The sequence below is a fragment of the Macrotis lagotis genome, chromosome 2, assembly GCF_037893015.1.
Source record: "Macrotis lagotis isolate mMagLag1 chromosome 2, bilby.v1.9.chrom.fasta, whole genome shotgun sequence".
NCBI classification, from domain to species: Eukaryota; Metazoa; Chordata; class Mammalia; order Peramelemorphia; family Peramelidae; genus Macrotis; species Macrotis lagotis.
The window spans coordinates 32,689,326-32,696,686 of NC_133659.1; the positions used below are offsets into that span (position 1 = coordinate 32,689,326).

Here is a 7,361-nt window from a genome sequence, read left to right on the forward strand (position 1 = left end):
CCTGCCATGATCCTTCAGTCCTTCCTTCCAGCTGAGAAAAACGACACTTCCCATTAGTGCCCTTGCCTTAAAAGGGGCTACAGGGGCAAACTTTGAATGTCATGACTATTTCTGAATTGAGTCTTTAAACTGGAAGGGGAAACATTGAGGGGTAACATGGTCTTGTGCAAAGGGTGTGGACTTGGCTTCAGAAAACCTGAGTTTGAATTCCAGTTTGAGTTTGTTCTGTGATTTTGAGCAAATCACTTCTAATTCAGATATAAAGCATATCAAGCCCTAAATAGAAGTCTTCTATTGATATGATTGTGAAAGGGATATGCAATCATTTCCTTTACTCTCTTCACTTGAAAATAATTGAGACTAATCTCAATTACCAATAGAAATTGCTTTTGACTTTATTTTTCATTCTTTTTTTTCCTTTTTTTTTTTTGCAAGGCAATGGGGTTAAATGACTTGCCCAAGGTACACAGCTAGGTAATTATTAATGCCTGAGGTTGGTCAGATTTGAAATCAGGTCTTCCTGACTCCAGGGCCTGTGCTCTATCCACTGCGCCACCTAGCTGCCCCTTTGTATTTTTGATTAATGAGACTTCTGGCCATTGGGGAGATCTTCATTGCCAACTGCTGTTAAAATCTTGATGACACCAACTCTTTTTTTCAGTCATATCCTACTTTTTGTGACTCCATTTGGACTTTTCTTCTTTTTTTTAATTTTTTTAAATTTTTTTTGCAAGGCAGTGGGGTTAAGTGGCTTGCTCAAGGCCACACAGTGAGGTAATTATTAAGTGTCTGAGGCTGGATTTGAACTCAGGTACTCCTGACTCCAAGGCCAGTGCTCTATCCACTGTGCCACCTAGCTGCCCCTGGACTTTTCTTGATAAAGATACTGGAGTGGTTTGCCTTTCCTTCTCCAGATCATTTTACAGATGAGGAAATAGAGGCAAACAGGATTAAGTGACTTGCCCAGGTTTACACAGCCAGAAAGTAAAAGTGACCAAATTTGAACTTGGGAAGATAAGTCTTTTTGACTCCAGGGCTGGTGCTGTAGTCATTGTGCCACTAAGCTACTGAACAACTTGTTTAGCCATTCCTTAATTGATAGGCCTCTACTTTGTTTCCAGAAAGTACTGTATAAATATTTTATAGTATGGAGGGACTTTCTTCTTTCAATGGCTTCCTTGGAGGTATAAGCCCAAGAAAAGAGTCTCTGATTCAAAAGATAAGAACATTTTATTCATATATATATATATTTATATATATATATATATATATATATATATATATTTATTTATTTTAGGTTTTTGCAAGGCAAATGGGTGGTTTGTCCAAGGCCCCACAGCTAGGTAATTATTAAATGTCTGAAGTTGGATTTATTCATTTTCTTTGAATGATTCCAAATTGCTTTCTAAAATTTCTGTCCTGTTTCTTTTCTTTTTTTTTTAAGGGTCTTTTTTTTTTTTTTTGCAAGGCAAATGGGGTTAAGTGGCTTGCCCAAAGCCACACAGCTAGGTAATTATTAAGTATCTGAGACTGGATTTGAACCCAGGTACTCCTGATTCCAGCTTTATCCACTGCACCACCTTGCCGCCCCTTCTGTCCTGTTTCACAGCGTCACCAATAATCTATTAGTGTGCCTGTTTCCCCCCAAAATCACTCTAACATTGTTGAATTGCCATTTTTTTGCCAGTTTATAGGGTATAACATGAAACCTCAGAGTTGTTTTGATTTTTATTTCTTTTTATTTTTTGTGATTTGGAGCATTCTTTCATGTGGTTGTCAATCCTTTGTAGTTCTTTTGAGAACTGTTTGTTTATATCTTTTGACCATTTAGCTATTGGGGAATGACTACTAGTCATGTATATATGTGTGTGTGTGTGTGTGTGTGTGTGTGTGTGTGTATATATTTATTTATTATTTGCCCATATGGCTTATCAGAGAAATTTGATACAAAGATTTTTTTCCCTATTCTACTAATTTCTTTTTTGTCCGAAGTGCATTAGTTTGTCTGTGTTGAAGCTATTCAGTTTCATTTTTTTTTAGGTTTTTGCAAGGCAAATGGGGTTAAGTGGCTTGCCCAAGGCCACACAGCTGGGTAATTATTAAGTGTCTGAGACCAGATTTGAACCCAGGTACTCCTGACTCCAGGGCTGGTGTTTTATCCACTATGCCACCTAGCCGCCCCGAGTTTCAGTTATTTCTTAAATCTTTTGTAATTGCCCCTGTCTTGTGTTTGGTTAAGAATCATCTTTCATCCATAGAGGTATATTATTTATTTTTCTTCTAATTTTTAATAGCATGATCTTTAACATTAAGGCTACACATTTATTTAGAACATATTGTAGAATATGATGTTCAATATTGGCTTAAGCTTAATTTCTGCCAGATTGCTTTCCTGTTTTCCAAGCAGATTTTATCAAATAAAGAATATTTTTCATTTTATTAGACACTGGGTTATTGAGTTCAGTTGTTTCTGAATCTTCCTTTGTTTTTAATTTGTTCCATTGAGCTATTTCTCTTTAACCAGTTCTAGAAGATTTTGATGCCTTCTGCTTTAGAATATAGTTTGAACTCTATTTTTTTCTTTCATTTTTCTAGATAGTCTAGATCTTTTATTTTTCTAACTGAATTTTGTTACTGTTTTTATCAAGTTCTGTGAAGTAACCTCTTGGTAATTTGACTGGTATAGCGCTATACATATAAATTAATTTTGATAGTATTGTCATTTTTATTATGCTCATCTGGCCTTATCCATGAACACTAAATATTCTCCCCAACAATTTAGGTTGTTTGCTGAAATCATTTCCTTTATAATTTCTTACAACTCATTCTTATTTTAGCATATTCATTTAATATCTGAAGCAAAAGCTATTAAAAAAACTAATATTCTAATTAAATCTTGATGACCATTTTTATTTGGAGATGAGTACTTATTTTTTTTGCAAGGTAGTGGGGTTAAGTGACTTGCCCAAGGTCATACAGCTAGGTAATTATTAAGTGTCTGAGGTTGGATTTGAACTCAGATCTTCCTGACTCCAGGGCCAGTACACTATCCACTGCACCACCTAGGCTACCCGGATGAGGACTTCTTTTGATCCAGTTCAGAAAATACTTTTCATTGATAAATGATGTTCTTGTTTGTCAGGGACTTTGGGCTTCTTTTGGATGTGACTCCACAGAAAGAGGACAGCATGTCAGTCTTGGTTGCTTAATTTAGTACAAAAACTCTGTGGCTTTGAGCAAAGATAAAATTAGTAGTGGAGTGTGTAGTTAATTATCCAAGGATCAATAGACAATAAGCATTTTTTAAGCCCCTACTATGATCCAGATATTCTGCTAAGTTCTGGGAATACAACTAAGAAAAAGTAAGATTGGAGCTGCCTTCTAGGAACTTCCAGTCTAATTTGGAAAAACAACATGCCAAAGGAAACTGGAAAGGGGAAAGCAGGTGCCAAATGGTGCCCAGATGTTTGTAGAATTGAAACCAAGTAGAGCCCCTGATGAGGAATGAAAGTTAACTGGAAAATCCTGAGCCTTCTCTAAAGAGAGACTTGGGGAGGATCCTTGGGAGGTTTCTATGGCAGGATTATGAAGTTCTCTTGTATCAAGAGTATAGTTTATTGGTTGGCTAGACATACTTTTTTTTTTATCGCAAGCATAGGACATCAGAAAACTTAAAAACAATTTAATTAGAACATTAGTTTCTTTTTTTTTTTAATTTTATGTTTCCATACTATACATTGATCAGAATTGAATGTGTTGAGAGAATCATATCCTTAAGGAAAAAATAAGATATAAGCAATAGCAAAATTACATAAGACATAAGATAATTTTTTTAAAATTAAAAGTAATAGTTTTTAGTCTTTATTTAAACTCCACAATTCTTTTTTTGGATATAGATAGTATTTTCCATTGCATATATCCTAAAATTGTCCCTGATTATGCATTGATGAAATGAGTAAGTCCATTAAGGTTGATCATCACCCCATGTTGCTGTTAGGGTGTATAATGTTCTTTTGGTTCTGCTCATCTTGCTCAGCATCAGTTCATGCAAATCTTTACAGGCCTCTCTGAATTCCCATCCCTCCTGGTTTCTGATATAACAATAGTAGATCATTAGTTCCTTAATAATTTTTGCTCTGGATATTAAACAGCTCTTCCTGTTAATTACCATAATTACCAATTAATAATTGAATTGAAATTTCATTTGATTTGGAAGAAAACAAAGATGACAATCTAGAGGCACTGGGATTAGGGACAGGAATTATATGTCTTTTTGCTTTATATTCAGATCCTCAAGAGATGCAAATAGTTAAGTATTTAAATTTTTTGTATTTAAATTCACTGAAAATATTGTCTTTTTTTGGCAGTCATTATTCAGCAAACATTTGGTGAATGTAATGATTCAAAAGAAATAAAATGGTTAGAAGGAATTATTAGTAATGAAATCAGGTTGAAATGAGAACTTTTCAAGTTGTAAAAAAAATAAATTGTAGATAGAATAGCTAAAATTGAACATGAGAGAGAATCTCTCTCTCAAAAAAGTTGTGGCTCTGAGGCCAAGAAGAGATTTGAAGATTTTATGGGATTTGGGAATTATTCTGGGGAGGCATAATTTGTCCCCAGAAGTCCAGGGTTTAAATCCTGGCCTTGCTAGCGATATCTCTGTGTGAACAGAGAAATCATCTAATAACCTTTGGGCATTAGTTTTCTTCACTATAAGATGAGGGGCTATATTTGACTTCTAAAGTCCCTTCTGGCTTTAAATCTAAGATCCTGTGATGCTTTGTGAATGACCAGGTATTTTTTTTTTTTTTTTTTTTTGCAAGGCAATGGGGTTAAGTGGCTTGCCCAAGGCCACACAGCTAGGCAATTATTAAGTGTCTGAGGCCAGACTTGAACTCAGGTACTCCTGACTCCAGGGCGGGTGCTCTATCTACTGTGCTACCTAGTCGCCCCTAGTGACCAGGTATTTGAATGTATATAGTGTTCAATTTAGAATCTGGAGTTCTGTCTCAGCTACGTCTTAACTAGCCAAGTAACTCTGGTAAGTCACTTAACTTTTTAGCCTTAGTTTCCTCATGTCAAATAGGGATAATGAGTGCACCTACCTTACTGGGTTTCTGTGAGGATCAAAAGAAATAATGTATGTAAAATACTTTGCAAACTCTAATACACTATATAAATATATTAAATATTAATTAATTTAAATATTCTCATATATCTTTCTCTTGGACCAGTTAGAACCTCATTTTAAAAAATGACATAGCTATATTTGGGTAGAACATTGTAGAGACAGCATATGACTGTAAGTCAGCTACAGCCTATTACCAATAAGGAAATATTTTCATTATTTGTTATTTGTTATTGCAGTACTTTCTCCATCTACAAAAGGAAGTCCTGTTTTTTTCTTCTTTTAGTGGCAGGTATCTTGTTCTTTCCTGTTTATATGGGGGTCGGGAAACTATTTCAAAATACCCCAAGTTTTACAATGAATCACATGTTCATGAATTGTTACAAAAATGGGCAGGCATTAAAAAAACAACCCACAAGCTTTCAAACAAATCTGTAGCTTGAGAAATGCCTGAAAAAGTAAGTTTTTACCTGAAAGTATTATTTGGAGACTGCATACTAACTGGAGAGATTAGAGCCTTCAAGAATTCATCTCTATTTGCCCACACTTCTTTTAATTTGTGTTTATATGCCTCTGAGTTCTTATTTGAAAATGTACTCTGTTAATCAGCCTAGTGTTTGTCAGCTGGTGCTAACAAGAGAAACACCCACGTTTTGCACCAGAAACCGGATGAAAGAGTTGAAAGTCCCTAGATTGCTGGAGAGACAGAAGGTGTGTTTGAAATCAAGATGGGTCATTGGGAGCTAGGGGTCAGCAGAAAATATGTGTTGAGGATCTCTTTACTTCTCTGTGTTTGGGGAGTTTTTGATTTGTTTTGGTTTGTTTTGGAACTCAGTCTTCTGCAGAACATGTTTCCTGAGTGGCTGGAGGATTTTGTCCTTGAGCCAGCCTGGGTTCTTCTTGGTGAAAGGAACCAACTTGAGGTTGTAGTAAATGGTAGGACTGGCTTGGGGAGAAGAATGTGGAGATCTTTTTTCTTTCTTTCTTTTTCCTGGATGACATTGAATTAATCACATATTAGAAGTAGGAGCAATTGCTTTGTAGAAATTTTCGACTAATTTTTCTGAAAGCATTTTGAGTAATGATTACACCCATCATGACTTAAATTCTGTCCTTGCATCAATCTATTCCCACAGCTTCTGAAGAAATGTCAGTGTTGCATAGGTTTCGAAAAATCCCCTTTTCTTGCTTATTGATAATTAGCAGAATTAGATTTCAGATCTTATACTACAGTGAAAGGCATTAAAAACTTTTTAAAATAAACATTTTTTTTGCTTTATATTTAATATTACCTAAATTTTCAATAAATCCTTTCTACCCCTCACCAGATATCCCTTATAACAAAAGAATAGGGAAAAAAGAGGGGAAAAAAAACCAGTTCTGCAAAACTAGCCAGTGTATTAAGAGAAAAAATGACTATATATATGATTATTACATGTCAGATGCAGTTTTGAACTCAGGTCCTCCTCACTTCAGGGCTAAGTGCTCTATCTACTGTACTACCCAACTGCCCCCTCTATTTCCATTTTTGTCATTATTTTTATTGTTTTCTTGGTTCCGCTTACTTCACATTGCATCTCTTCATAGAAATCTTCCAATACTTCCTTAAATTCATCATATTTATCATTTTCTACAGTACAGTAGTCAGTCTAAAAGCATTTATGTGCTAAGTACTGGAGTAGAAAGAAAGGCAAACAGTTCTTTTCCCCCAGGGGAGGTAATCTTGCAGGATCTGGCCATATAAGAGAAAGACAGTGTCATAGGGAGGTAATCTTAAAGAGAAAGCAGTAGCATAGAAGGAGGGTTGAACTGAGTCTTAAAAGAAGCCAGGAGGCCAATGGTGGGAAAGCTCTGTGCTAGGTTCTCTTCTCCCCCATAGACTGACTTACTTGATGATGTCATTGATCTCTTCCCTCTCAGGATTCAAAAGTCATCCATATATAAATGATTCTTATATCTAGCTACTCAGCTCAAGGCCCACATAATCAACTGCCTTTTGGATTTCTAAAATTGGATATCCTATAGATGTTTTAAATTCAACAGAACTCATTCTCTTTTCCCAAATCCTTCCCTCTTCCCAATTTCCCAATCACTGTCAAGGGACCACCAGGTACCCCTTAGTCATCCTCCATTTCTCACTTGCTTTCTCTCCCATCTTCTAAGTCCTGTTGTTTCTGCCTTCATAAGAGCTCTCATCTCTGTCCCCTTCTTACCTCACACCTGCCCTGAA

At 35.7% G+C, this 7,361-nt stretch overlaps 1 protein-coding gene across 4 annotated transcripts in view; it reads left to right on the plus strand.

The window, feature by feature from the left end:
- TESK2 (testis associated actin remodelling kinase 2) overlaps window positions 1-7,361 on the plus strand; it is a 140,211-nt gene that overhangs the window by 39,808 nt on the left and 93,042 nt on the right. The gene's annotated exons all lie outside the window — the stretch shown is intronic.